Consider the following 27,909-nt stretch of genomic DNA (forward strand, 5'->3'; position numbering starts at 1 on the left):
CAGGCTTCCATCTCAATGTGGTCTACGGGCATCCAGATACAGGGGCATTTCAAAAAACTGGTGATGAACTTGCATCAGGATCCCTCCCCCTTATATCAGAGGGTCTGAGGTAGCCTGGCAGCAAGCTAAAGAGGACTCCTGAAGGTAGATGGAAATTTTTGTTTTAGGTACCACCTTGTGGCTGCTGCAAGCCTCTCATGGGGTGTGACTGGGCCGGCACACCAAATTCGTCCGCAGCTGTGCTGGGTCAGAGACAGCACACTTTGGGAGCACTGCGCCTGTCCAGCACCGGGGCAGAGGGTGCCAGGAAAATTGACCCCATTGTGTGTTGGTTTAGCTCAGTTGATGGCATTCTTATTGCCTAGTTAGATGGTTATGGGTTGAAGGTCCACCTCTTGAGAACATAATCTATGCTGATACTTCAGTGCAAAACAGGGGAGGTTGGAGGTTCTGTCCTTCAGATGAATATTAAACATCCCATTGTTTGATGAGATTTGCCAACATTCCTCCCTGAATAACAAAACAAAATACTGCAGATGCTGAAAATCTGTAAAAAAAAAACCCACAGAAAATGCTGGGAACACTCAGCAAGTCAGGCAACATCTGTAAAGAATGGAAAATATTAACATTTTAGTCATAGCCCTTCATCAGAAACAGGAGCATTCTTCCATCAACACCACCAAAAAAAAACATTCATTGTTTTCTCTATTCTAGTTATTTTTGTTAGGCAAGGAATTAAGGGTTATGGAGCCAAGACGGATAGATGGAGTTAAGATACAGATCAGCCATGATCTAATTGAATGGTGGAACAGGCTCCAGGGGCTGAATAACCTATTCCTGTTCCTATTTTCCTATCTCTACTGCTGTTGTGCAAGGTCCTTTAATGATTATATGCAAACAGTTGCAAAAATAAAACTGGGGGAATCATGGGGATGAGTAATTTTGATTGTGCGACAGTGTAAAACAGGTAATAGCGAATTGGCAGCCCATTTTACATCTCTCCTGATTTTTATTTCCATTGAAGTCAAATAAAATAAAAGTCAAGACTTTAATCTTATCCTGCTGTCAGAGTCTGTCAGGCTGGGAGAACAAAAAGGTGACAAAATATGCAAATAATCCAGGGGTGAAATGAGAAATTTCTTTACACAACGAATTGTTATGATCTGGAGTGCACTGCCTGAAAAGGTGGTGGAAGCAGATTCAACAGTAACTAATTAAATAACTCTTTCAAAGAGCTGGCACAGACATGATGGGCTGAATGGCCTCCTTCTGTGCTGTATGATAATGTGAAATAAAAGTTAGGAGAGATGTAAAATGGGCTGCCAATTTGCTATCACCAGTTTTACATTATTGCACATTCAAAATTACCACCATGGCATTTAGCATTTTATCAAATTCTGATTTTCAAAACTTCAGAAGAATACTTTCCTTTTTGACAATCAATAATATTTTTTAGCACTGTGGCATCTGATTAATTAGACAATGTTTTTATATTGCTTTTAAATGCTGCCTTTGGTGCTATCAACTACCGAATGTTAATTTCTGCACTGTCAAAATTGGATCCACAACCAAAAGCTAAAGGCTCCATTGGGCACAATGTATGCAAACTGGGAAATTAGCAGTGGGATCCCCAAAATATATTTTGGAAATATATCGCCGTTCCTTCATTGTCACTGAGTCAAAATCCTGGAACTCTCTTACAGCATCGTGGGAGAACCTTCACCACACGGACTGCAGCGGTTCAAGAAGGCGGCTCACCACCACCTTCTCAAGGGCAATTAGGGATGGGCAATAAATGCCGGCCTCGCCAGTGACGCCCACATCCCATGAATGAATAAAAAAAATAGAAATGGATGAAAACAGCACCCTTGTGGGTGAAATGCTGATTTACCCATTTTTATTCATTCATGGGATGTGGGCGTTGCTGGCAAGGCCAGCATTTATTGCCCATCTCTAATTGCCTTTGAGAAGGTGGTGATTCCAATGTATCTTTAAAATGACAATTACATTTAATGTAATGCTAGTTTGAAGTTCCTGTATACAAAACAAAGTATAAGGTTTCTTTTTGAAACAGCACATATTAAATTGCCTTGACTTTTATTCTTTTCTGCACCTGTTTTGAATTCATCAAAACAGACACAAATTCACTGCATTACTAATAACAGGGCTTATGAAAATAGGCAACTAGTGCAAGCAAAAAGTGAAAAATGAGCCAGAAATATGCACAAAACATCCTTTGTGTTGGCACAAAGTCTATGAAAAGTAATTCCTTTTTGGTTTAACATGAAGGTGAAGTATTGGCTTTTTCTTATCACAACTAAAGACAATGGCATTTAAATGACTTTACTTTCTGGTGTGATATATATTTTAATGTCAGATTATGTGCATTAGAATTAAATATTACAGCAATTTTTTTTCCATCTTACTTACCGTTATTGTGTAATTATTTTAAACCCATTTGAATCGAGGCAAATTAGATACTTGGTTGCATTAACTATAATATTTGGACTGGAATAATGATTGTGACTTTATTGCCCTCCAAGAGTGCATTCATTTTAAACAAACCTCATTATGTACATCAGATTTAGTGCTCTAGGATTGTCCACCAACAAACATTTACAAGCACTTAACAGTATTTTCAATGATTTACTGAATTGCTTGGAGCAATTATCATGATGTAGGAAAATCATAGTGAGCCTGCTCACAGGCTGCTCCTCTGTTAACCTTTAGAAGCACAAAATCAATTTCCGTTGAGTTCTTCCCAGTTTTCTTCCGCTTTCTATCCTCCTTTACAGAGCTGGGCCACAGTTCCACAGGTGCTGTCAGTCCTCTAATTCCTCACTGAAATTCTTCATCACTGAGTCTAGGCAGTGTGTGCTGGATATTCAACAGCATAGTGCATCACAACTGATCCTGTCCCGCCTCAACATCCACATAGGTGGATTTTCCAGTAAAGGGGTCCTTTGATATAGATTAGAAGCAGAAACCCTAGCTGATCCATAGCCCAGGGACAATGAAGCTGATTGTAACAAGCCTGCAGCCACACTGGGAATTGAAGCTCACTGCCACCGGTGTGGTGCATCTGACCATTGAGCCACTGAGGGAGCTCTCCTCCTTGTGTCGACATAGAAGCACACCACACACCAGTCACCTTCTGCTTCTGCTGTTTTTCTGCCCAGTGCATAGCAGTAGCCCAGGGTGATCCCATCAGATTCTTCCCTTGCTCTGTGGGGGAAGCACCCAATAAAAGAACTAAGATCAGGAACTCATGTCCAAGTACTTCACCAAAGTATGATTAGATGACCAAATTACTCTTAGATTATCCTCATTAATCACAAGTAAAATTAGTCTCACATATCCAACTGAAATGTTGATGAATTCATTTTGGAAGCTAGGTTTTTTGCAAAAAATTCAAATTCAGTTATTTGTTGCTAAAATAACACTCACTCTCTTTGAGATTACACTGTGGGTTACCAGCACACAAACCATTAATGCGTTTGTCTGAAATTCCTCTTTGTACTATTTTAGCGGGACAAAAAGAATTTGCACTTTTAATGTAGTAAAACATCCCAAGGCACTTCACAGAGGTGTAAGGGAAAACAGAAAAATTAGGAGAGGCGATCAAAAACTTGGTCGAAGAGGTAGGTTATAAGGAAGGTATACAAAGAGTGGGAATCATAGAATCATAGAATCATAGAAGTTACAACATGGAAACAGGCCCTTCGGCCCAACATGTCCATGTCGCCCAGTTTATACCACTAAGCTAGTCCCAATTGCCTGCACTTGGCCCATATCCCTCGATACCCATCTTCCCCATGTAACTGTCCAAATGCTTTTTAAAAGACAAAATTGTACCCGCCTCTACTACTGCCTCTGGCAGCTCGTTCCAGACACTCACCACCCTTTGAGTGAAAAAATTGCCCCTCTGGATCCTTTTGTATCTCTCCCCTCTCACCTTAAATCTGTGCCCCCTCGTTATAGACTCCCCTACCTTTGGGAAAAGATTTTGACTATCGACCTTATCTATGCCCCTCATTATTTTATAGACTTCTATAAGATCACCCCTTAACCTCCTACTCTCCAGGGAATAAAGTCCCAGTCTGTCTAACCTCTCCCTGTAAGTCAAACCATCAAGTCCCGGTAGCATCCTAGTAAATCTTTTCTGCACTCTTTCTAGTTTAATAATATCCTTTCTATAATAGGGTGACCAGAACTGTACACAGTACTCCAAGTGTGGCCTCACCAATGCCCTGTACAACTTCAACAAGACATCCCAACTCCTGCATTCAATGTTCTGACCAATGAAACCAAGCATGCTGAATGCCTTTTTCACCACCCTATCCACCTGTGACTCCACTTTCAAGGAGCTATGAATCTGTACTCCTAGATCTCTTTGTTCTATAACTCTCCCCAACGCCCTACCATTAACGGAGTAGGTCCTGGCCCGATTCGATCTACCAAAATGCATCACCTCACATTTATCTAAATTAAACTCCATCTGCCATTCATCGGCCCACTGGCCCAATTTATCAAGATCCCGTTGCAATCCTAGATAACCTTCTTCACTGTCCACAATGCCACCAATCTTGGTGTCATCTGCAAACTTACTAACCATGCCTCCTAAATTCTCATCCAAATCATTAATATAAATAACAAATAACAGCGGACCCAGCACCGATCCCTGAGGCACACCGCTGGACACAGGCATCCAGTTTGAAAAACAACCCTCTACAACCACCCTCTGTCTTCTGTCGTCAAGCCAATTTTGTATCCAATTGGCTACCTCACCTTGGATCCCATGAGATTTAACCTTATGTAACAACCTACCATGCGGTACCTTGTCAAATGCTTTGCTGAAGTCCATGTAGACCACGTCTACTGCACAGCCCTCATCTATCTTCTTGGTTACCCCTTCAAAAAACTCAATCAAATTCGTGAGACATGATTTTCCTCTCACAAAACCATGCTGACTGTTCCTAATTAGTCCCTGCCTCTCCAAATGCCTGTAGATCCTGTCCCTCAGAATACCCTCCAACAACTTACCCACTACAGATGTCAGGCTCACTGGTCTGTAGTTCCCAGGCTTTTCCCTGCCGCCCTTCTTAAACAAAGGCACAACATTTGCTACCCTCCAATCTTCAGGCACCTCACCTGTAGCGGTGGATGATTCAAATATCTCTGCTAGGGGACCCGCAATTTCCTCCCTAACCTCCCATAACGTCCTGGGATACATTTCATCAGGTCCCGGAGATTTATCTACCTTGATGCGCGTTAAGACTTCCAGCACCTCCCTCTCTGTAATATGTACACTCCTCAAGACATCACTATTTATTTCCCCAAGTTCCCTAACATCCATGCCTTTCTCAACCGTAAATACCGATGTGAAATATTCATTCAGGATCTCACCCATCTCTTGTGGTTCCGCACTTAGATGACCTTGTTGATCCTTAAGAGGCCCTACTCTCTCCCTAGTTACCCTTTTGCCCTTTATGTATTTGTAGAAGCTCTTTGGATTCACCTTTGCCTGATCTGCCAAAGCAATCTCATATCCCCTTTTTGCCCTCCTGATTTCTCTCTTAACTCTACTCCGGCAATCTCTATACTCTTCAAGGGATCCACTTGATCCCAGCTGCCTATGCATGTCATATGCCTCCTTCTTATTTTTGACTAGTGCCTCAATCTCCCGAGTCATCCAAGGTTCCCTACTTCTACCAGCTTTGCCCTTCACTTTATAAGGAATGTGCTTACCCTGAACCCTGGTTAACACACTTTTGAAAGCCTCCCACTTACCAGACGTCCCTTTGCCTGCCAACAGACTCTCCCAATCAACTTCTGAAAGTTCCTGTCTAATACCATCAAAATTGGCCTTTCCCCAATTTAGAATTTTAACTTTTGGGCCAGACCTATCCTTCTCCATAGCTATCTTAAAACTAATGGAATTATGATCACTGGTCCCAAAGTGATCCCTCACTAACACTTCTGTCACCTGCCCTTCCTTATTTCCCAAGAGGAGGTCAAGTTTTGCCCCCTCTCTAGTCGGGCCATCCACATACTGAATGAGAAATTCCTCCTGAATACACTCAACAAATTTCTCTCCATCCAAGCCCCTAATGCTATGGCTGTCCCAGTCAATGTTGGGAAAGTTAAAGTCCCCTACTATTACCACCCTATTTTTCTTGCAGCTGTCTGTAATCTCCTTACATATTTGCTCCTCAATTTCCCGTTGACTATTTGGGGGTCTGTAGTACAATCCTATCAAAGTGATCTCTCCCTTCTTATTTTTCAGTTCTACCCATATGGACTCAGTGGGCGAACCCTCGGATATATCCCCTCTCACTACTGCCGTGATGTTCTCCCTAATCAAGAACGCAACTCCCCCTCCTCTCTTACCTCCTGCTCTATCTTTCCTATAGCATCTGTACCCTGGAACATTGAGCTGCCAGTCCTGCCCCTCCCTTAGCCATGTTTCAGTAATAGCTATAACATCCCAGTCCCATGTACCCATCCATGCCCTGAGTTCATCTGCCTTGCCCATCAGACTTCTTGCATTGAAATAAATGCAGTTTAATCTAGACTTCCCTTGGTCTTTGCCCTGCTTTCTCAGACCATCTGTCCGGTCATGTTCTGTACACTCTCCCTTACTGCCTTTTGTTTCTGTCACCACTTTATTTCCCACTGACTTCCTGCATCGGTTCCCATCCCCCTGCCACATTAGTTTAAACCCTCCCCAACAGCACTGGCAAACACTCCCCCTAGGACATTGGTTCCAGTCCTGCCCTGAGGAGAAGGAGGGGTTTAGGGAGGAAATTGCAGAGCGTGATGTCTAGGTGGCTGAAAGGACAGATGGAAGCAGAGTCAGAGGAATGAAGAGTTCAGGGATGGGTTGTAGGGCTGGACTAGATTACAGAAATAGAAAGGGATGAGGCCATGCAGAAATTTAAACCCAAGGATGAGAATTTTACATTTAAAATGTTGGGGGATTGGGGGCCAACTCTGTCCCTAGAATATGATGGTTCCTCAGGTGCAGTGACTAGGGAAGCATCATGGCAACTAGTTGAGATTGAGCAGTACTGAGGGAGCGCTGCACTGTTGGAGGAGAGCCGTCTTTCGGATGAGAAGTTAAACTGAGGCCCCGTTTGCTCTCTCAGGTGGATGTAAAAGATTCCATGGCAATATTTGAAGAAAAGCAGCACATTTCTGGCCAATATTTATCCGTGAACCAACATCACTAAAAAAACTAGTCATTAGCTCATTGCTGTTTGTTGGACCTTGCTGTGCGCAAATTGGCTGCCATATTTCCTACATTACAACAGTGACTACACTTCAAAAGTAGTTCATCGGCTGTAATGCACCTTGGGATGTCCTGAGGTTGTGAAAGGTGTTACATAAATGCAAGTCTTTCTCTTTTTTAATGAAGCGTGTAAAGTTAACATTATATTTTAGGGCTTGGTCAATTTACTTACCAAGGGGAGGAGAAACAGTAGAAATTTCCAGGACCTTTTTCTAAGGGGGTTAAGTAGGGAGCATCCATGATAGTCTGAGGAAAGCATGCGCTTGATGGGGCAAATGACCTTTTCTTATTTTGTGCTTTCAACCCATTGCTGGACTGTGGAGAAATCCAGATGAAAAAGAGGTATTACCATTTCTTCTCCATGTAATATTGACTGAGATGGATACAAATCATTATAATCATCTTGTGCTATGGAGCTGCACTTTCCTGTGCTGTAACTTTCCAATACATTGCGTCTTATGAAACGTATTCATTTTCTCACCCGCCTCTCTCAACAATGCAGGGCCTTTGTAACCTGCAGTGATTTAGAGACTCTGCACTCCAGGTGGTGCATACTGCGGTCAGATCCTGATAAATACATAACCAATTGGCCAAATAAATTTGTGTTGCAATCAGGATCATGTTTAGATCAGAATTACCAGAAACAGCATGTTAAATCTCCGGTACCGCAGTCCATTTAATCATGGACTGCAAAGAATTTGAAACACACAAACATCAATAACAAACACTTATATTTTGTACAATAGCTTGTCTTTCAGTGATACGTGGCTTTGGAATGGCATTTCTGAGTGCTGCACAATGAAAACAACATATATGGGGAAAGATTGCGCTTGGATGAGTATTTTATAAGATGGACTGAAAGTGGTTTTGTTTTCTTTATTTCCCCCCCCTGTTTTCTCCCCTTTTCTCTGTTCATCTCCTAAAGCAATTGACTCTGTAATGTACGGAAGTCTCACCTGCTAGAAACGTACCAAGTTTGCACCTTGAAACATTTTTCATCGGGCAAGGCCAGTAGTAGTGTTCGCTAGTACCTTCATTTTAATATTAATTTATGTCATTTTCTGCGATTCTGGCATGCAAGATGCCATGTGTAAGGAATGCCCATGTGAAGTGGGTTTCTGGATGGTGGTGGAAATCTCATGGAAAAGACATAGTAACATGAAAGTGTGTATTTTATCCGTTTCTTTGTTGTTTTCTTCTGATGACACTTAGGTTCTCCTGATTCTAGGGAGCAATTTTAATTGGGCGGGCAGGCAGTTAAAATTGATCGAATGACTTACCTGCCTGGAGATCAACGTCTTCAGTTTTAACCTGCTCTTCCGAGCAGGTCTTGCATTGTCTTTTTTTTCATTAAAATATACTTTATTCATAAAATTTGCAGCAATACATACAATACAGTTGTCATATCACATTCCAAACGTACACAATACAGATTTGCAGGTTACATAAAGTACAGTTCAATGAACACATTGTACATAATTACAGTTCATGACACTCTCGGATGCCTCATCGCATTATACTCAATACAGATTATTGATTACAGATTCATTACAGGTATATTGGTAAAGGTTTCAAATGGGTTTGGAGGCCTCCAAGTCTTTCAGAGTTTTTGTCCCACAATTGTGACGCTCTCATTTAATTATCCCCATGGGGTAGAATTTTTACAGGGGTTCTCCCAATCTTGCACTGATTCTCTGGGATTTCTGCCGAAGTTATGGTGGGACATTGGGGCAGCCTCCGTGGAAATTCCAGACGCATCTCTTTAAATTTAATTTACATGCAATTTTCCGCTCCCAGCCCTAGTGTAAATATGCCAATGAACTGACCTCATAAAAGTGGGTGACAACAGCCCGTTTCAGTCAATCTAAAACCCACCAACAGCCATTCTGCTTGGCCAAAAATAATGTCGATATAGGAAAAATTAGGATTAATATTGACAGGCTATTTGACCATGAGGAACATTACAGCTGAGTACAATCCAACCCTCACCTGGCACATACATAATTCCCAGCAGGGGTTACTGGGTAGTGATCAGGAGTGGGCACTCTGGCTGACCTTTCCCTCCCTAGCCCAGGGTTGCTTAAGCCAAGGACAGTAAACTGAACACAGACTGCAGATTGAACCTGGGATCTTCTTGATCTATGTGGCTAGGTGCTAAATGGCATGAAAGATTTGGCATTCTCCACAGCCATTGTATTGCTGAAGGTTTGGCTACTGAACATAATGGGCTGGCATTTACTGAAAAAATAACTGCGTGTGAATGTTATTAATGTGCAAATCGGCCAGCAACTTACGGTGAGGAAGAGATACCCTGTGAGTTCTGAATCGCCTTACGTTGCTGGCCGGTTTGTGCCGCTCTGCCATTAGCTTTGTGAAAACGGCATCTCGCGCTTAACCTCCCCGTGAGTTTCATGAAGTTGTTGCATTTGCACATTAATTGCCCATTAACTCGCTATAGAGAGGTAAGTCTAGTATTTAATAGCGTAAGTACCCTTTTAACGACGTGATAATTGTTAATGACTGCCAATCAATCTCTCTGGCCCAGAAAGTGAACAATTAAAAGTGTGGCATCTTATTCCTTCAGGTAGCGAATTGTAGGTGGAGATTTTAAAAATGTCAAATTTTAATTTTTTTTTCTTACTTTGCCTTTCTGTCTCTTTTTTGCTCTCACTTAATCCAATCTTTCTTTCCCTCTTTATTTCTCTTTCTGTTCTTGATTTGACATTGAATTCACCCACTCTAATTCACCCTCCTTCTCAGTCCTTTCTCTGTTTCTTTCTCAATCCTTTAATCTCATTGGTTAAGGAGATACACTGTTGGTCCCGTTGTTCACCAAGGTCTCAGATGCCCTGTTGCCCTCACTGCACCGTTATCAACGCTCACGTCCAGCAACTTACAGGGCAAAACATTTTTGGAGCTGAAGGGTGCAGGAAGAAGCCTAACCAACAAGGCACTCCGTGAGGTGCCCCGCTCCAGCAAATTGTAGCCCAATATTTTAAGATGTGACTTTACCTCTACAATTCCCGAAAGTGAATTTCTAGTTCCAGCTGGAAATTTAATAAAAGGGAAAATTAGAGGGTGAGTTAACCTTGATATGCCCAAGCATTGCTGTTTGCTCACCTTTCCAATTGGGAAATGGGGAGAGAAAAATAACATAAAATATGAAGGATAAGAGTGGTTAGAATGTGGTGCTTGCTACCACATGGAGCAGTTGAAGTGAATAGCATAGATGTACTTAAGGGGAAGCTAGATAAGTAAATGAGAGAGAAAGGAATAGAAGGATATGCTGATGAAGAGGGGTGGGAGGAGGCTCATGTGGAGCATAGACCAGTTTGCCTGTTTCTATGTAAATTCTATGTAATTCTATGATAAATATAAAATACTAAAATTGAATAATATTGAATGGCCCTTGTTCATTCCTGATTATTACTTAGACAGACCCTCACTTCCTCCTGAAGCAGTAATTCTTAAGGAGAAATATCCACTGTATGTGGAATCATACAATCATAGAATGATATAGCACAGAAGGAGGCCATTCGGCCCATCGTGCCTGTGCCAGCTCTTTTAAAGAGCTATCCAATTTGTCCCATTCCCCTGCTCTTTCCCCATAGCCCTGCAATTTTTTCCATTTAGGGTATTTATCCAATTCCCTTTTGAATCTGCTCCCACCACCCTTTCAGGCAGTGCATTCCAGATCATAACAACTTGCTGCATTAAAAAAAAATTCCTCATGTTGCCTCTGGTTCTTTTGCCAATTACCCTTAAATCTGTGTCCTCTGGTAACCGACCCTCCTGCCACTGGAAATAGTTTCTCCTTATTTACTCTATCAAAACCGTTTATGATTTTGAACATCTCTATCAAATCTCCCCTTAACCTTCTCTGCGCTAAGGTGAACAACCCCAGTTTCTCCAGTCCCTCTATGTAACTGAAGTCCCTCATCACTGGTATCATTCTAGTAAATCTCCTCTGCACCCTCTCCTCGGCCTTGACATCCTTCCTAAAGTGTGGTGCCCAGAGTTAGACACAATACTCCAGCTGGGGCCTAACCAGTGTTTTATAAAGGTTTAGCATAACTTCCTTGCTTTTGTACTCTGTGCCTCTATTTCTAAGGATTGCAATCTAAGAGAAAAGGTAGATTATGGTGGTGGTGGAGGTGGGGGGGGAAATTCCTTCTGTGCACTATGTGTAGTGAAGTCATAAACATGCTTACAATTCTGCTAAATCTGGCACACAGAGGAATCCTTTCTCTAGATGTCATTTGGCAAATTATGTTACCCTATACATACCCACCAACAATCTGAGTAATGATCCAGGTAGAGAATGAGAGTTTTCTGTGCATAAAAGAAAGACTTGCATTTATATAACACCTTTCAAGACTGACCCAAATGCTTTACAGCCAATTAAGTACTTTTGAAATGTATTCACTATTGTAATTTGGCAAAGGAGCAGCCAATTTGTGCACAGCAAGGTCCCAAATACAGCAATGTGATAATGACCAGATAATCTGTTTTAGTGACATTGGTTAAGGGATAAATATTGGCCAGGATACCGGGGAGAACTCTCCTGCTCTTCTTCGAATAGTGCCATGGGATCTTTTACATCCACCTGAGGGAGCAGGTGGGGCTTCAGTTTTCTTTCCCATCTGAAAGACGGCACCTCCAACAGTGCAGCACTCCCTCAGTACTGCGCTGGAGTGTCAGCCTAGATTTTGTGCACAATTCTCTGGAGTGGGACGAACCCACGACCTTCTGACTCAGAAGTGAGAGTGCTACCACTCAGCCACGGCTGACATTTTAAAAATTCATTCATGGGATGTGGGTGTCGCTGGCAAGGCCAGCATTTATTGCCCATCCCTAATTGCCCTTCAGAAGGTGGTGGTGAGCCGCCTTCTTCATCTGCTGCAGTACGTGTGGTGAAGGTACTCCCATAGTGCCGTTAGGTAGGGAGTTCCAGGATTTTGACCCAGTGAAGATGAGGAATGGTGATATATTTCCAAGTCAGGATGGTGTGTGACTTGGAGGGGAACATGCAGGTCGTGTTGTTCCCATGCGCCTGCTGCCCTTGTCCTTCTAGGTGGTAGAGGTCATGGGTTTGGGAGGTGCTGTCGAAGAAACCTTGGTGAGTTGCTGCAGTGCATCTTGTAGATGGTACACACTGCAGCCACAGTGTGCCGGCGGTGAAGGGAGTGAATGTTTAAGGTGGTGGATGGGGTGCCAATTAAGCGGGCTGCTTTATTTTGGATGATGTTGTGCTTCTTGAGTGCTGTTGGAGCTGCACTCATCCAGGCAAGTGGAGAATATTCCATCACACTCCTAACTTGTGCCTTGTAAATGATGGAAAGGCTTTGGGGAGTCAGGAGGTGAGTTACTCGCCGCAGAATACCCAGCCTCTGACCTGCTCTTGTAGCCACAGTATTTATGTGGCTTGTCCAGTTAAGTTTCTGGTCAATGGTGACCCCCAGGATGTTGATGGCGGGGGATTCGGCGATGGTAATGCTGTTGAATGTCAAGGGGAGGTGGTTAGACTCTCTCTTGTTGGAGATCGTCGTTGCCTGGCACTTGTCTGGTGCCAATGTTACTTGCCACTTATCAACCCAAGCCTGGATGTTATCCAGGTCTTGCTGCATGCAGGCATGGACTGCTTCAATTGTGTACGCATAGTTTTCTGTATATGCAGGTCGAGGATTTTTTATCCATTTAGTTCTGAAAAAAGATTGTGTTTCGCTATTGAATCTAAGTGTTCAATGTGTTGAATAGATATTTTATCCACATCGGAAAAAAAACGAGTCTACATTTAAAGGTGAGTAATGAGCCTTTATAAGGGGAAAAAGATACAATATGAAAGTGTTACGAAAATGCCAACAGGAGACAGTGCATATGCGTTTGTCGTGGAACTCAGTCTAAGTCTAATTAAATGCCAAGAGAATAATACAACTGAACCTTTGAAGCAGATGTCAGTTTCATTTATGTTGCTGTGAAAGATCACTGCAATGTTTTTCAGGGGAAAAAATCTACAGTGAGTAGAGATCAGTGTACTGCAGAAAGAAATTCTCCATTAGAGGCTATGTTGAGGCTCCCTAGAGCTTCTGCTCATCATTACCTACATATATCTACTGCTAACTTGTTCTTCAAGGATTTGCATTGCTTTTTACTGCATAATTATTTAGACAACTTGAGGAAAGCTGGAAGTGTCTTTAAAGGTTTTTTTTTATTATTATTGTTATTTAGTATACAGCTTAAATTTACTTTCTGGGATGAAATTGCATTGTGCAATATTATCATCTAAACGCTTATTCAAATAATTTGTTTTTGTCTGCTATTTTGACAGAGAAATGTCAGATAAAGGAATTTCATGCAAATAGGTTAAGTGGGAAGTAAAACACAGTGGGAAAAGAGGATGGGGAAGGGAACAAATATAGTATAGTGGAGGGGGAGAGAAAACAGAGCAAAACAAGTACAACAGAGAGGCAGATATTGGGCAGGAGAACGCAACAGAATATATGCTAATCAGGTCATTAACAAAACACACACCACACAATTTGTGTTTCCTCTTCTAAATCAGTGACGTGTATGTATCTGGGCTGATGCCTACTTCAACTTATGATCATGATGCTGAGTGTTGTGGTGGCGCTTGCTGGTCAGACTGCTCTTGGCATTCAGGCCTATATCTGTTATATATAAAAAAAAGAAAATGTCGCATCATGAGTACAAACACACGGTTAGGAATATTGTTGTTGCACAGATATAACATTGTGTATTTCAAGGCATACAATTGTCATTGCTTTACATTTGCTGAAACATAATTGCCTGGTTAAATTATGGGATAATAATTGCACAAACCAGGAGTCTGGTTGACTCCTCCAATTTAGATATCACTCATGCCATGTACTGACCCCACCCTATAAGTTTCATGATTGTACCCTTGAAACTGGTAGGTGGTTTGGTGTACTATGCCTGCTACTGATTTGGCTTTGGAACTTCTGTTGAAAGCAGTCCTCTTCTGCAAGGAGAAGAACAATATATGTTGAATACAAAGACATTTTGTACTGTGTTTTTTCGGCCGCAGTACAGGTTCATGACTTACCCACAACTTACCTGAATATAAAGTACTTTGGCTGCAGAATTTCTAAGAGCTAACTGACTGCTTTGGAATTGTCAGATGTATGTACGAATAATAATAATGTCATTAATATTTCTCACTTCCATCTTTCTATGTCTTCCTTTGATTCCTAGCTATTAATAATCTTCAGTACTTCCGTTTGTGTTGCAATTTCAGATTAATGGATCAATTCGGATTAAGTATACTCAAGCAAACATGTCTGACACCTGAAACTTACTTCAATTTGGCAGAAATGGGTTCCTACATAAGCCAATCTCCCCATATTTGGCTGACTTCATTTATTCACATTTATCATCAACACTCACTTTTGCACCTTTTCTACAGATCAAATAACCTTTCAGGCTTGTCAGGTGAATGACACAGCATTCCTGCTCCCACATCTCCTCGCTGGTGAATTATCCCACTGCACCAGCAAGAGCACTTCACGTTTTCCCCATGCCGTCCATTAGCACTATGGAGCTTAAGTCAGGCTTGTGCCCTCTCTGCATCTTCACCTGAATCAGTGCTTTCTATAGCTGGATTAGCCCACTGTACACTATTTATGCTGGTTAAGTGCGCTGCTTTTGACTAAAAGGAAAATATTGTGGATGCTGGAAATCTGAAATAAAAACAGAAAATGTTGGGAAATACTCAGCAAGTCAGGCAGCATCTGTGGAGAAAGAAACAGAGTTAACATTTCAGGTCGATGATTGTTTGTAAGAACGTTTGTTAACTAGTTTAGCAGCATTATTTTTGGCTTCTTTTGATTAGTTTTAATGCACCCTAATGCTGTGCTTTCAAAGTAAAACTTTATGTTAAATAAGAGAGGCAAAATGAACTCACATTTAATGTATTCTATGTATGGTAATAGGAATTTCACTCCCATTGTCTGATTGATTTGTAGCCTTCAGCTGCATTACCATTGCATAATATTTTGCAGGTATCCATTATGCATTGTATAATTATACTTTACAATAATTAATAAGTTGTTTGTCTAACCCAGCTAGCTCAGCTGTTCTATTTTGCTAAATAGTTAACTTATTAAGAAGGGAAATTTGTTTCATTATAGCAATACAATTGAGAATGTCTGGTGGTGGGAAGGGTATGATCATGTTTTTAGTTACTTACTCAATTCAATTAATTTATGTTGGAAGGATCTAGAAACTCATGTATATCAATAAATAAAATGAATTGCTAACTTAAGTAGGTACAAAGTAAGCATAAAGCAGGGATGCATTGATCATATGTGTAAGCTTTCACAATTCAATGGAACATTCAGGATACCTCTGTGCATGTCTCAGTATCGCCTAGAAATTGCTGTCAGCATTACACTGGCGGCAGCAATTTTATAGGAGCGTGAGTCCATGCAGGTGCTTCAAGCAGAATTCTTATCAACTATATACCATTTGTTTCTTAAAGCCGTGCTTCATATGTCCGGACTGAATGGGGGCAGCCTTATATTACAAACCTTCCCCCAAAAGTTTCCAGAATAATTAACATCTGGTACATGCTTCAAAGTTTTGCCCTGAATACAGTCCTTAGCATGAAGCTTGATGGTCATCGCAGCAAGCCATGGCAGAGTAAGAGGAATTAGTAGCAATGCCAGTAATTCAGCAAGGAAGACTTGTGTGCCTGGCACTAATTCCAGGTGCCTTCCAAGGAGTGCCATGGCTACACTATTTCTTGAATAGGTAAATCACATCTGCCAAGTAACCATGCCCAAAGCATTTTCATATTCAGTTCTTCAAATATCATCTATTGCCATCTTATGCTTGGCTCCTTCAACATTGTAACCAATGCCAAATAACTCAGCACAATGTTCAAATGAAGTTCAGGGCATTTACTTCCTATTAAGTAGTGTATAATGTTGGCAGCTTGAGCTGGTGCATTGTTGCCTTGATGCTTCCTGCTTTATTTCATAAGTGGTTCAGTTAAGCTTCTGGTCAGTGATGACCCCAGGATGGGGAACTTGGTGATGGTGTACTGTTGAAGGTCAAGGGGGAGGTAGCTGAGCCTTCTCTTGTTGGATATGTTCATTTCCTGGTACTTATGTGGTGTGAATTTTACCTGCCATTTGTTAGCCCATGCCTGGATGCTGGCATTGGCTGCTTTATTATCAGAGGAGTCCTGAATAGAGCTGAACACTGTGGAATTGTTAGCCACCAGCCCCACTCCTGACCATATGACAGAGCGAAAGTCATTGAAGGTGGTTGTGCCGAAGACACTTCCATGAGGAACTCCTGCAGTGATGTCCTGGGGCTGATTATGATTGGCCTTCAACAACCACACTATCTTTGTGTTAGATATGAGACCAGCCCCTGTAGGACTTTTCTCTTTGACCTCTATTGACTTCAGTTTTTCTAGGGCTTTCTTGGTTGCCATACTTGGTGGAATGTTTGTTATTGAGGGCAGCTACTCTCATCTCTCCTCTAGGCACTCAGCTTCTGTATCCATGTTTGGATCAAGGCTGTGATTAGATCTGGTGCTGAGTGGTTCTGGCGGAACTCAAACAAATCATCAGCGAGTAGGTTATTGGTGAGTAGATGTTGCTTGATGGTGCTATTGATAACTCCTTCCATCACATTGCTGATAATTGATAGGAGGCTGTTAAAGCCAAATTGGTTGGGTTAAATTTATCCTGTTTTTGTGGATATACGAACATATGTACGAGAATGTCGGACAGGAAAAGACCGACTGGTCCATCTAGCCTGTCCCATTTAGTTGTGATGCCTCATGCATCATGATACAGACATTTTCCCTACATTCACCCGGAGCCATGTAATCTCCCAGGGAGATGAAAAATCAGATAAAAACCCATGCCAATTAGGGGGAAGAAAATCTGGACAATTCCTTTCCGGCCCCTTTGAGTGATCAAAATTAAATTACCGGGTACCTACCTCTTGTGTGAGGTGATTGCCATTCCAGCCAGAAACAGATCCAGCTCTCTCCTGAAGGAATACAGTGAATCAGCGTTCACTGGATGAGCCAACAACCTGTTCCACAGGTCCACTATTCTCTGGGAAAAGAAAAACCGCCTAACAACCAACACAGTTCTGCCCTTACGTAACTTGTAAGTGTGACCCCCTGGTCCTGCCTAACATATCCAGTTGAAATAAACACAATCTAGTTCCTTCACTATTTTATAAACCTCAATCAAATCGCCCCTGAATCTATGCTTCTCTAAAGTATACAGACTCAATTCTTTGAGCCTATTTGGGTAGCTAAGGCGTTTTTAACTGGGAATTAATCTTATGGCCCTCCTCTGCATCCTTTCCTAAGCCTCAATATCGTCCACCATGAGAGGGGATCAAAACTGGACCCAGTATTCTAACTGAGGCCTAACAAGGACAAAATTGTATGCTTTATTTTGTAGTGAATTGTCCTGTGAATACAACCTAGACCTGGGCAATTTCCCACTTTGCCGGGTAGATGCCAGTGTTATAGCTGCACTGGAACAGCTTGGATAGAGGAGCGGCCAGCTCTTGCAATAATATCTATCGCAAAAGAATAGAAATGTTGTGTTCCCTAATCTTATCTTACTGCAGACCATCCATCACTCATATGGTGATTTCAAAATGATTGGTTTAAAACCGAGGTGTCAAGTCAATTTCAAGCTGCATTGACAGATTAAATATCAACAAAACAGTGATCTCTATGAACACACTGACTCAGAAGTGGTTACTCCATTACAACTGCACATTACTTCTATTGGATAAGCAATTGCAGAAATCCAAAATAATGACCATGTACTCCCTTTTTGATATAGATTATGATCTGCAAAATGGCCAGGGTTGGGGGAGTCCTACATCTCTACAACAACAAACTGCACTGCACCTTAAATTTAAAAATACAAGCCCAGAAATTACTGTTGCCAATACAAGCATACAAACGCTTGATATTATTTGTATGATATTTGAACATACGAAATGGACGGCCAGGAAAAGCCCAGCTGGTCCATCAAACCTGCCTCACACCATGATGGATGGAGGATCATGGCTAAACACTGCCCCCGCCAAGCCGGCAATGTATTCCAGAGGCTCACTACTCTCTGGGAAAAGAAGAACTGCCTAACATCCAGTCGGTTCCTACTCTTCCATAGTTTAAACTCATGTACCCTGGTCGACCCCAACCTGTTAAACTGGAATAATCTCTCAATAGGCACGCCATCCAGCCTTTAATTATCTTATGGACCTCTATCAGGGTGCCTCTAAGTCTACGCTGCTCTAAAGTGAATAGACCAAGGTCCTTAAGCCTATCTAAAGTAGCTGAGGTTCTTTAAGCTAAGAATTATTCTCGTAGCTCTCATTCCTCATTATACAACTTATTTTAAAACTGTAATGCAGAATTGTGTAAAGTACTGCACATAGAAAGGAAAAGCAAATGATACACATGAAAGGTGTTGAAATAGCTAAGTATGAATCTGAAAGAGATCTCGGAGTCTTAGTAGGCTTTGACATGAAATATGTCTGACCAATGCAGAGCAGCTATCAACAAAACCAAATGGATGTTGAGCTGCATAACCAAAACAGTAGAACATAGGTCAGGGGAAGTATTGATCAAACTGTACAGTGCTCTGGGCAGACCACACCTTGAGTACCGCATTTAGTTCTGGTCGCCAAGCAACAAGGGAAACATTCAAGCACTGTATGTAATGCAGAGAAGAGGGTGTCAGGGGTCTGAGTTATGAAGAAAGATTGAAGTAACTGGAGCTTTTTAGTCTAGAATGGAGACATCTGAGAGGATTAAGATTGTTAAAGGAATGAAAAAAAGTAATCCTAGAATATTACTTTAAACTAAATTGTGGGAGTAGAACAAGGGGTTTAAACTTGTGAAAGATCATTTTAAACTGATATTAGGAAATTCTTCTTCAAACAAAGAATGATCAATGTGTGGAATAGACTTCCAGTGAGAACAATGGCTAGGAGCCCGAAACCATTGAAGAAACAATTGTAATGCTACAGTGGGGAAGGGGGATTTTACAATCTTTCTGGATAGATGAATTAAGAGAGGCAAATATCCATCGTCATCCATAATTATTATGTGATCCTGTGAAATAGGTTACTGTCGCTGCTCAAATAGGAGCACTATATCATATAATCATAGAAATTCACGGTACAGAAGGAGGCCATTCGGCCCAACGAGTCCGTGCCAGTCGCAAAAGAGCTATCCAGTCTAATCCCACCTTCCAGCTCTTGGTCCGTAGCCTTGTAGGTTACAGCACTTTAAGTGTACATCCAAGCACCTTTTAAATGCAATGACGGTTTCTGCCTCTACCACCCTTCCAGGCAGTGAGTTCCAGACCCCACCACCCTCTGGGTGAAAAAAATTTTCCTCAGCTCCCCTCTAATCCTTCAACCAATTACTTTAAATCTATGCCCCCTGGTTATTGACTCCTCTGCTAAGGGAAATAGGTCCATCCTATCCACTCTATCTAGGCCCCTCAATGAGTTAAGCATCCATCAGCTAATATTGTAATTTCTGGCTATATTTAATATTTATTACACTTGACCTTTAATCATTGTGAAGTATACTCACTGTTATAATAATGGGGTCAAATTTCTGATATGAAAATATCCTCTACGGAAGTGTTGATTGGTAACTTGTCAAAACAAGTGATGGGATTTTCAGCTGATCATCTTGAATATCACACGTACTCATTTCAGTTGATGAAGTTAGGAGAAAGGCCCATAGTGCAAGACGAGTTAAATTAAGAGGCAGTGGTTAGGTGGCACCAAACTTGGATTTGAAAAGCTTGTAGCTTGTAGGAGGAAGAAAAGACTGAGGGAGGTAAGGAGTTCCATTGTTTTGAAAAGAGTGCGAGTCTTGATTTATAGACTGTGAGGAAGTTTAGAAAAGGAAAAATTTAGGTAGGACATGTATTTAGATCTGAGATGGAACAAGAGAATTCAAAATGCATATTGTGTGCTACAGTGCAAGTCTATCGATTTGTTCTCACTACTGATGTTTTAGGAACCTTTTGATATATGAACAAATACTCATGGTTAATTTAATGAAAAGCATTTTCCTTATTACATACACAACAGATGAATGTGGGAACGCCTGCTACACACTGCCATTCATTGAAAGCCTATCAGTGTAAACTCTACTTCTTGGGTTTATTTATGCTTCCTGTAACCTTTTCACATCAGCATTCGTAATCCAGCAAGGATAATCCTTCAATTGGATTCAAGGTATCTTTTTACTCCAGCCTGCTTGCTTGTGTTGGATTATAGAGGCCAAAAGTAGTGCTTACCTTAGTCCATACTCCTTAAATGCTAATGAGATTAGACACAAGCTCATATATAGGTTTTCTCAATCAATTCATTCACTGCTGTAATAATAGGGTTACATTAATCACATCAGGATAACCTCTTCGGGTCAGAAGTATTGGTAATGTCCAGTGGAGATAGTGGGGTTGGCCACAGATAATCTTACCCTAAGTTTTTTAATAAATAAATGACACGAATATATTTTATTTGAAGGTATGTATTGGTATTGGTGTTGCATCATTGTGAAGTTATGCTAATCTTTAAAGTAGATTAAGTAGCTTTGATTTATTTTACAACATAATAAAAAGTATTGTGGAAGATACAAGCAGTGAAAGTTCTATTTATCATGCTGAATAATAATTGCAGAGAACTTTGAGCTTTTCAGCCTGCCTTGTTATTCATTTTTTGTCAATCATCTGCACTCAATTCCTACCCTAGAATGTTGCTGAATTTAGCGCTGATTACATCTGATTTATGTGATGCCCGATTTATATCTTTTAACATATGATTTGTAGAGGACTCAAATGCAACTCCCCCCCCCCCCACCACCTACATAGGAAAACTACAGCATTTATGAAAAATGTAAATTACAAGGTAAATTTTGCAAGGCTTCACTCTCACTCAATGGGAGCAATGGATTGGAGCAGGGGAACTGGAGGCCAGCACCCCTGATTTGTGGTACTCCCAATTTTCTGGTCATCAAAATTAATCGCTGGAAAATTGGGAGTGCTGCGAATTGGGCTCCCTGATCTTCGCGCCAGATTCTCCAATCCCCACCTGTCAAGCAAGGCTTCTTGCCAAGAGCCTTATCGTGCAAAATTTACCCTTATATTTATGCATATGAATATTAATCTAAAATCAGCCAGGTTAGCAGGAAATATGCGAGGATCAATGTTATGAAAGAATGAACTTGCATTTATATAGCGCCTTCAGGATGTTCAAAAGCACTTCACAGCCAAAGAAGTACTTTTGAATTGTAATCACTGTTGCATTGTAGGGAAACGCAGCAGCCAATTTGCACATAGCAAGGTCCCACAAACAGTAACGAGATGAATGAGCAGATAATTTGTTTTAGTGCTGTTGGTTGAGGGATAAATATTGGTCAGGACACCGGGGAGAACTCTCCTGCTCTTTTTCTTTGCGTAGTGCCATGGAATCATTTACATCCACGCAAGGTAGCAGAGAGGACCTCGGTTTAATGTCTCATCTGAGAGATGGCACCTCCAACAATGCTGTACTCCCTCAGTACTGCACTGTAGTGTCAACCTAGAAAATGTACTCAAGTCTCTAGAAATGCGCCTTGAACCCATGACCTTTTGGCTCAGAGGTCAGAAGCTGACTCCTTATGTTGTCTTTATGTTATTAAGACAAAAGTATCATGAACAGCAAACACCATAACACATTGTGTCCTTGGAACAGCATTAATAAAAGAAAGAAGGTAATGTGAAGACAGCTTCATCTGTGGAAAAGAAATTGCAAATACTGCTTGTTTTCAAAGCTATCACTGAACTTCAGAACTAATATGTTTCTTTGTTTGTTGGGAACTAAACATGAATTTGCCTTATTGTGACCAGAATATTTAGCTACTCCTTAACAATATGACCCCCGCAGCCACCATCTGCTTCCTGTAGACAAGCTGATGGGGTGAAATTGCACTGTGTGACGTTAACAAATGAAAACTAAACACATAAAATTGCTTTGTCTGCTATTTCAGTGGGTTAATGCCTTCATTAAAATAATGGACAAAGAAAATTCCATACAAACACATTAAGAGGTAGATTTTCATCTGGGCCCTGACCCAGGGCGACTGGACCGACCGACCCGAGGATCGCCAAGAATTGGTCCTCGGACCTCATCTACATATTTGGACTGAGCTGCCGCTGCCTGTTGCACCTCCACTAGCAGCTTGCCTGACTGGAGAAATCAATTTTGGGCTGCCTGCCGCACCGGCAACGGTCCTCGGTTAAGTGCCGGAGGGGAGTTGGAGCAGGTTACGCGGATTGTGGAGGGGGTAACTGATTGTGACATGTGGAGTCAGGGGATGACTCCTGCTCCTCTTGGCTCCACAGAGAGGTTTTTTTGACCAAAAGACAGGCGCAATGCATACCAATTTCTACCCGTATCAGTTTGAATGCTAAAACTGCACAGTGATTTCACCCCACAAATGGAAGGTGGATCGACGGCAGAAGTTTAGATAAGTACTCTGCTCACTCGATTAAAAGGTGCTGAATGAGAAGAGGCACACTGGCCTCCAGAAGGGCAGGAGGGGGCTACTGGGGGGAATTCCCAGGCTGGGATCGTGGCCTGGATCCCTGAAGAGGACAATTTAAAGAGTGGCTGAGGATGGGAAATGGGGCTGAGGGAGCCAGACACCCTCTCCTGGCACAGTTCTGCTGTACTTTGTGGCCTCAGGGAAAAGTGTTCAAGATGGCACTGTTGCCCACTTGCCCCATGCATATAGAGTGACCTCCCATTAAGCCTGCATACTCCAGTGTTGGAGGTCACCAGCAGGCACAATCTCAGTGCAAATGCTAAGGTCGCATTCCTAAGTAATTTTAGACCCATTCTGTAAACACGATGCATTTTTTTTGAAGGTTTAGACCTTTAAATTCATTATGTCATGAATCTGCAAATATTTTCTTCCTTTTCCCATTTAAAAAGTAGATAGAAATCTCTGCCCCTGACCCAAGGCTCACTTATAACAACAATAACAATTTGCCTTTAATGTAGTAAAAATATCCCAAGATGCTTCACAGGAGCGTTATCAAACAAAATTTGACACCGAGCCACATAAGGAGATATTAGGACAGGTGACCAAAAGCTTGGTCAAAGAAGTAGGTTTTAAGGAGTGTCTTAAAGGAGGAGAGAGTGATAGAGAGGAGGAGAGGTTTAGGGAGGGGATTCCAGTTCTTAGGGCCTAGGCAGCTGAAGGCGCAGCCGCCATTGGTGGAACGATGAAAATCGGGGATATGCAAGAGGTAAGAATTGGAGAACCGCAGAGATCTTGGAGTGTTGTAGGGCTGGAGAAGGTTGCAGCGGGAGGGAGCGGCAAGGCCGTGGAGGGATTTGAAAACAAGGAAGAGTATTTTAAAATCAAGGTGTTGCCAGCCAATGTAGGTCAGCGAGCACAGGGGTGAGCAGGACTTGGTGCAGAATCATTCCCTAGGATATAGATTGGCTTCTCTGAGACTTCTGCGATCAGCTGCTGAATGGTGCACAAGAGTGGCCAAAGGGCATCTGTTTTTTTTTCCACTTCTGCTCCTTTTGGGGAATCACCTAGCCTCGACAGGCTTAATAAGACTGCCAACATCAGAAAATTGCCCCATGGAGCATTGCTAAACTGCCTTTGGTCTACTTTTCTTCATAGTGCCCTGTTTCTGTGTTGACTTCTTCAACGTGTAGAATGCATGGTGCTTCAGGGCAAAAAGTTGTAGCGATTTCTGGTTATTCATACTGAAAATTTTCAGATGAGTGTGAGAATTTGACTGCCAGTGTAAATGCAGGCGGAACAGAGTGTCCTGTGACTGCCAGTGATACTGTTATGAAAGAATCGAAGGTGATAGAAAGAACAATCCAAGGTCAATAACACCATTTGAAGCCTGAAATAAGCGAAGTGTTGACCTGGATTTAGCAGTGTGCAAATGCTAGTGATAGAGGCTGGGCTGGTTGGTGGGAATGTAGGGGTCTCATTGCTATTTTCTTTAATAGCCTTCATGCCAATCAAAGTCTGAATTTGTTCTTCCCTATGCCTGCGTTTGATTGCTTGTGTTTTTATTTCTATTCAAGGATATTAGGTATTGTATCATCTGTGTCAGTTTTTACAGTGCTATGGCATCCAGCTGTGATGTAATTCAAACAACTGTCAACTCAAATCTATAGGCAGAAGACAAAGTAACAACATCTCAGCAAATTGTATCATAAGAAGTTGAATCCTCCTGAGGATTGATTCTGGAATTGCCTGTATTAGTGTTAATCCAGCCCCATCATCTCCCAAATTCTGTGAGTTTGACTGAAACTTTGCAGATCATTGCCATTAATCTCCAAGTGATTTATATTTCCCACACAGGTGATCAAAGCAGAATGCGAGTAATAACAAATCACCAACAAATAGTATCGTCCAATTTCATTTGGTCAAAATTAAGCCGGGAAGATAATTGTCATATGAGAGCAGCAAAATAAAATAGACACTCGATATTTTCTAATCAATGTCTACATCTTGAAGTGCTGACGTCAAACATTAGAATTAGCACACCTGCCTGTTTATTGAGAGCTGTCAAGTTCACCTCACTAAAAATGTAACATTTTACCCAAATGCATCAAATGGTGTTGCAATTAAAATCTTGCCAATTATAGGTGGTGACAGAAGAGCATTTGCTGAGCAGTTGCTCTGGTTTATAAACTAAATTAATGTATTATTATGACCTTTTAGTTTTAACAAGACAAGGAAGACTTTTTTTCTAGTATTTTCCACTATAGTCCTCTTTTTTTGAATTTACTTAGGACAGTATTGTAGTCTAACATAGTTAATGTAAGGTGGCATATCAGCAGTATATAATCAGATACGACTGAAAAGGCAGATCTCTCACAAGCTTGATCCTGGTGTTTGCTTGGAGCATAGAGAGACTTTTACTGGAACTGTACTGCAGTACCACTGGCTAACAGATGTCTCAAAGCCTTTAACAAGCTCCAGGAACTCTGATGCAGCAGTAATGGTTAACTCTGCATTTAAACTTCTGTGTACAAAAGAACAACTTCCAGGTGATGACACCGTGTGAGACAGCGAGGCAGGAGAAGCAGTGTGCGTGAAGCTTTCCCTACTATCCCGTCTTCATTTCTGTTTGGGGAGGAGAGTGGAGTCAGAAGCGCTGCTTGTTATTTTCAGCACAGTGTTGTGGTGCACAGATGCCATCACATTCCAACACTATTCATGTTTGTCACATTGAACATAAGAAACAGAAGCAGGAGTAGGCCATACGGCCCCTCGAGCCTGCTCGGCTTGTATTTCTTTACAAGTGAAAAGATGTGTGACAAATATTTATTTCGTGAAGACAGTATCCCTTTAACTCTCTTGGTGCTGCTCCAGTCATAATCCTGACATGATCTTGGCTAATATCTCGGCCAAATCGCTTCGATTTTGGAGAGGATAGAATAAGGAACAAAGTAGGCCATCCACATCAGGTCTGCCCATTGGTGTGACGTTAGACCTTCCTGATTACAGTAGTCCATGGATCTTGTTCATTTGTTTGTCCTCCATTTAAACATTTTTTAAAATCCAGACACAGATCAAGTGCTCATCATTTGGGGAACAACACTTGCACGTTATCACTCCGACACAGAATTAATAGATCATGGGGTAGAGTTTCTGCTTTGGGCGGAATCAGGAAATTGTGGTCAAAAATGTGCTTGAAATTGTGCTGGTTAGGTTACAATTCAAGTTTCCGTTAAAATTCATTTGCATAATCACAATCATAAAATCTTCCATGAACCAGCGCAATCGGGCAGCGTAATAGAACGTAATTGTTTTTTTTTCTTTCCATTAAAAATTATGCTCTTGTATGTGAAAAGCTTAATTAATTGATATTCAGTTATAGTTCTTAGTTGATACTACTATCTTATATAGTTATCATAAACACTGAGTGTTTTCCTGTTTTTAATTTTGCATTAAAAACAGGAAAAAAAACAAGGCTCTGTTGTAGTTTATTAGGCAAATGCAGGTAATGAAATATTGTTTTGTGGATGTGCGCATCGCCCAGCTCAGCCTGCCTGAATAACATCTGCTGCCAGATGGTCAGAGAGTGACGCTAGCAGCGGCTGTGGTAAATCCACAGCCCAGAGCACCCACCTTACCATCTGGAGCAGGCATTCTAATAACAGGCAGTCTGCAAGAAGAGTGAATGTAGAGTACAAAAAAATATTATTTTCAGTGCTTGCCGAATACTAAAAAATATGCATTCATTAGTGTGGTCGGTATAAGTTACATTCAACTCTAGTTTTAAATCTATTACACATGTAACATAAGCATGGAAATTCTTGCTTGCACAAGGGGCTTATGCCTGCTGGAATTACGTGTGTGGAAGCAGGAAAATAGCAAGTATTTCTTCTCAATCACCTCCTGCCCGCTGAACACAGCGCTTGAAATTGTAGCAGGGCCTCTCGAAGAGCAGCACGATTTCTCACACGGATTTTGACTATGAGGATTTAACATGCAAATCTGGCCATCGAAGATATTCAAGGAGGTAGTCTGCAATATTGCATTGATCAATGTGCTAATTCTGCTCGTTTGAAATGGGTATTTTAGGCCATCCTGGTTCACAGGAATGAAGGCAAGTATTGCATTGTGAAGTGCTGAAGATACATGCATCAGGGACTGCATTCTTGGCTTAGACAAGGAACATAGGAACAGGAGTAGGCCAATCAGCCATTCAATTAGATCATGGATGACCTGTATCTTAACTCCATCTACCCACCTTGGTTCCGTTACCCTTAATACCCTTGTTTAACAAAAATCTATCAATCTCAGTTTTGAAATTTTCAATTTGAAACCTGGCCTCAACAGCTTTCTGGGGCAGAGTTTTCCAGATTTTCACTATCCTTTTGAAGTATAAGAATGTTTTGGTTTATCTACCAGCTATTAAAAAAAGTTCACTTTTATATCTTCATCAATCACAAGTCATATTATTCCACCTCAATCCACAAATTTATACATAAACTGTGACAATTCCAGTTAGCTGGGACCAAAGTTGCAGCGTTACAATAGGTAACCATTTAAAGTTTAATATCAAACAATTCTGAACGTTTACATTTTTAACAATATGTCTCAGTGATAGAACGGTATTCATTTTGGCTGCAGTACTGGGAATGGTCAGATTGCTTTCCAGCTCTTTGATGCGAGTTGTACATTAAATCAAGAAAGAGAATAATCAACTCAGGTTGGCAAAGTTATTTAATGTCAAACATCACATACACGCAAGCACCACAGAGACTTAAAACAGAAGCTGTTTCCACTCCAGGTGAGTGATGGCCCATGATCACGTAGAATGTGCTGGCCATAGAATAGTGTCCTATTCTATGGCTAGCACAAGATCATAGTAAAGCATGATCTTGCTTTAAAGATCAGACAGATAGTCATTAAGTGAATAGATATTTGGGAGGCCAAGACCTCCCTGAGTTGAATTGAGAAATGATTAAGCCTCACTCCTCTCCCCCCTTCCTACTGTACAGTAGGAATCATGAAGGGTCTAGACAGAGTA

At 41.4% G+C, this 27,909-nt stretch overlaps 1 long non-coding RNA gene across 1 annotated transcript; it reads right to left on the reverse strand.

Moving 5' to 3' along the window:
- Positions 1 to 2,459: 2,459 nt before the first annotated feature.
- Positions 2,460 to 15,283, reverse strand: LOC137340289 (uncharacterized). Its single transcript, XR_010966755.1, has 3 exons — positions 13,823 to 15,283; positions 7,464 to 7,606; positions 2,460 to 3,225 (listed from the first exon to the last, which is right to left on the reverse strand). It is a non-coding gene; the product is annotated as an uncharacterized lncRNA (long non-coding RNA).
- Positions 15,284 to 27,909: the final 12,626 nt, after the last annotated feature.

Source organism: Heptranchias perlo, chromosome 21, assembly GCF_035084215.1.
Source record: "Heptranchias perlo isolate sHepPer1 chromosome 21, sHepPer1.hap1, whole genome shotgun sequence".
Taxonomy (NCBI): domain Eukaryota; kingdom Metazoa; phylum Chordata; class Chondrichthyes; order Hexanchiformes; family Hexanchidae; genus Heptranchias; species Heptranchias perlo.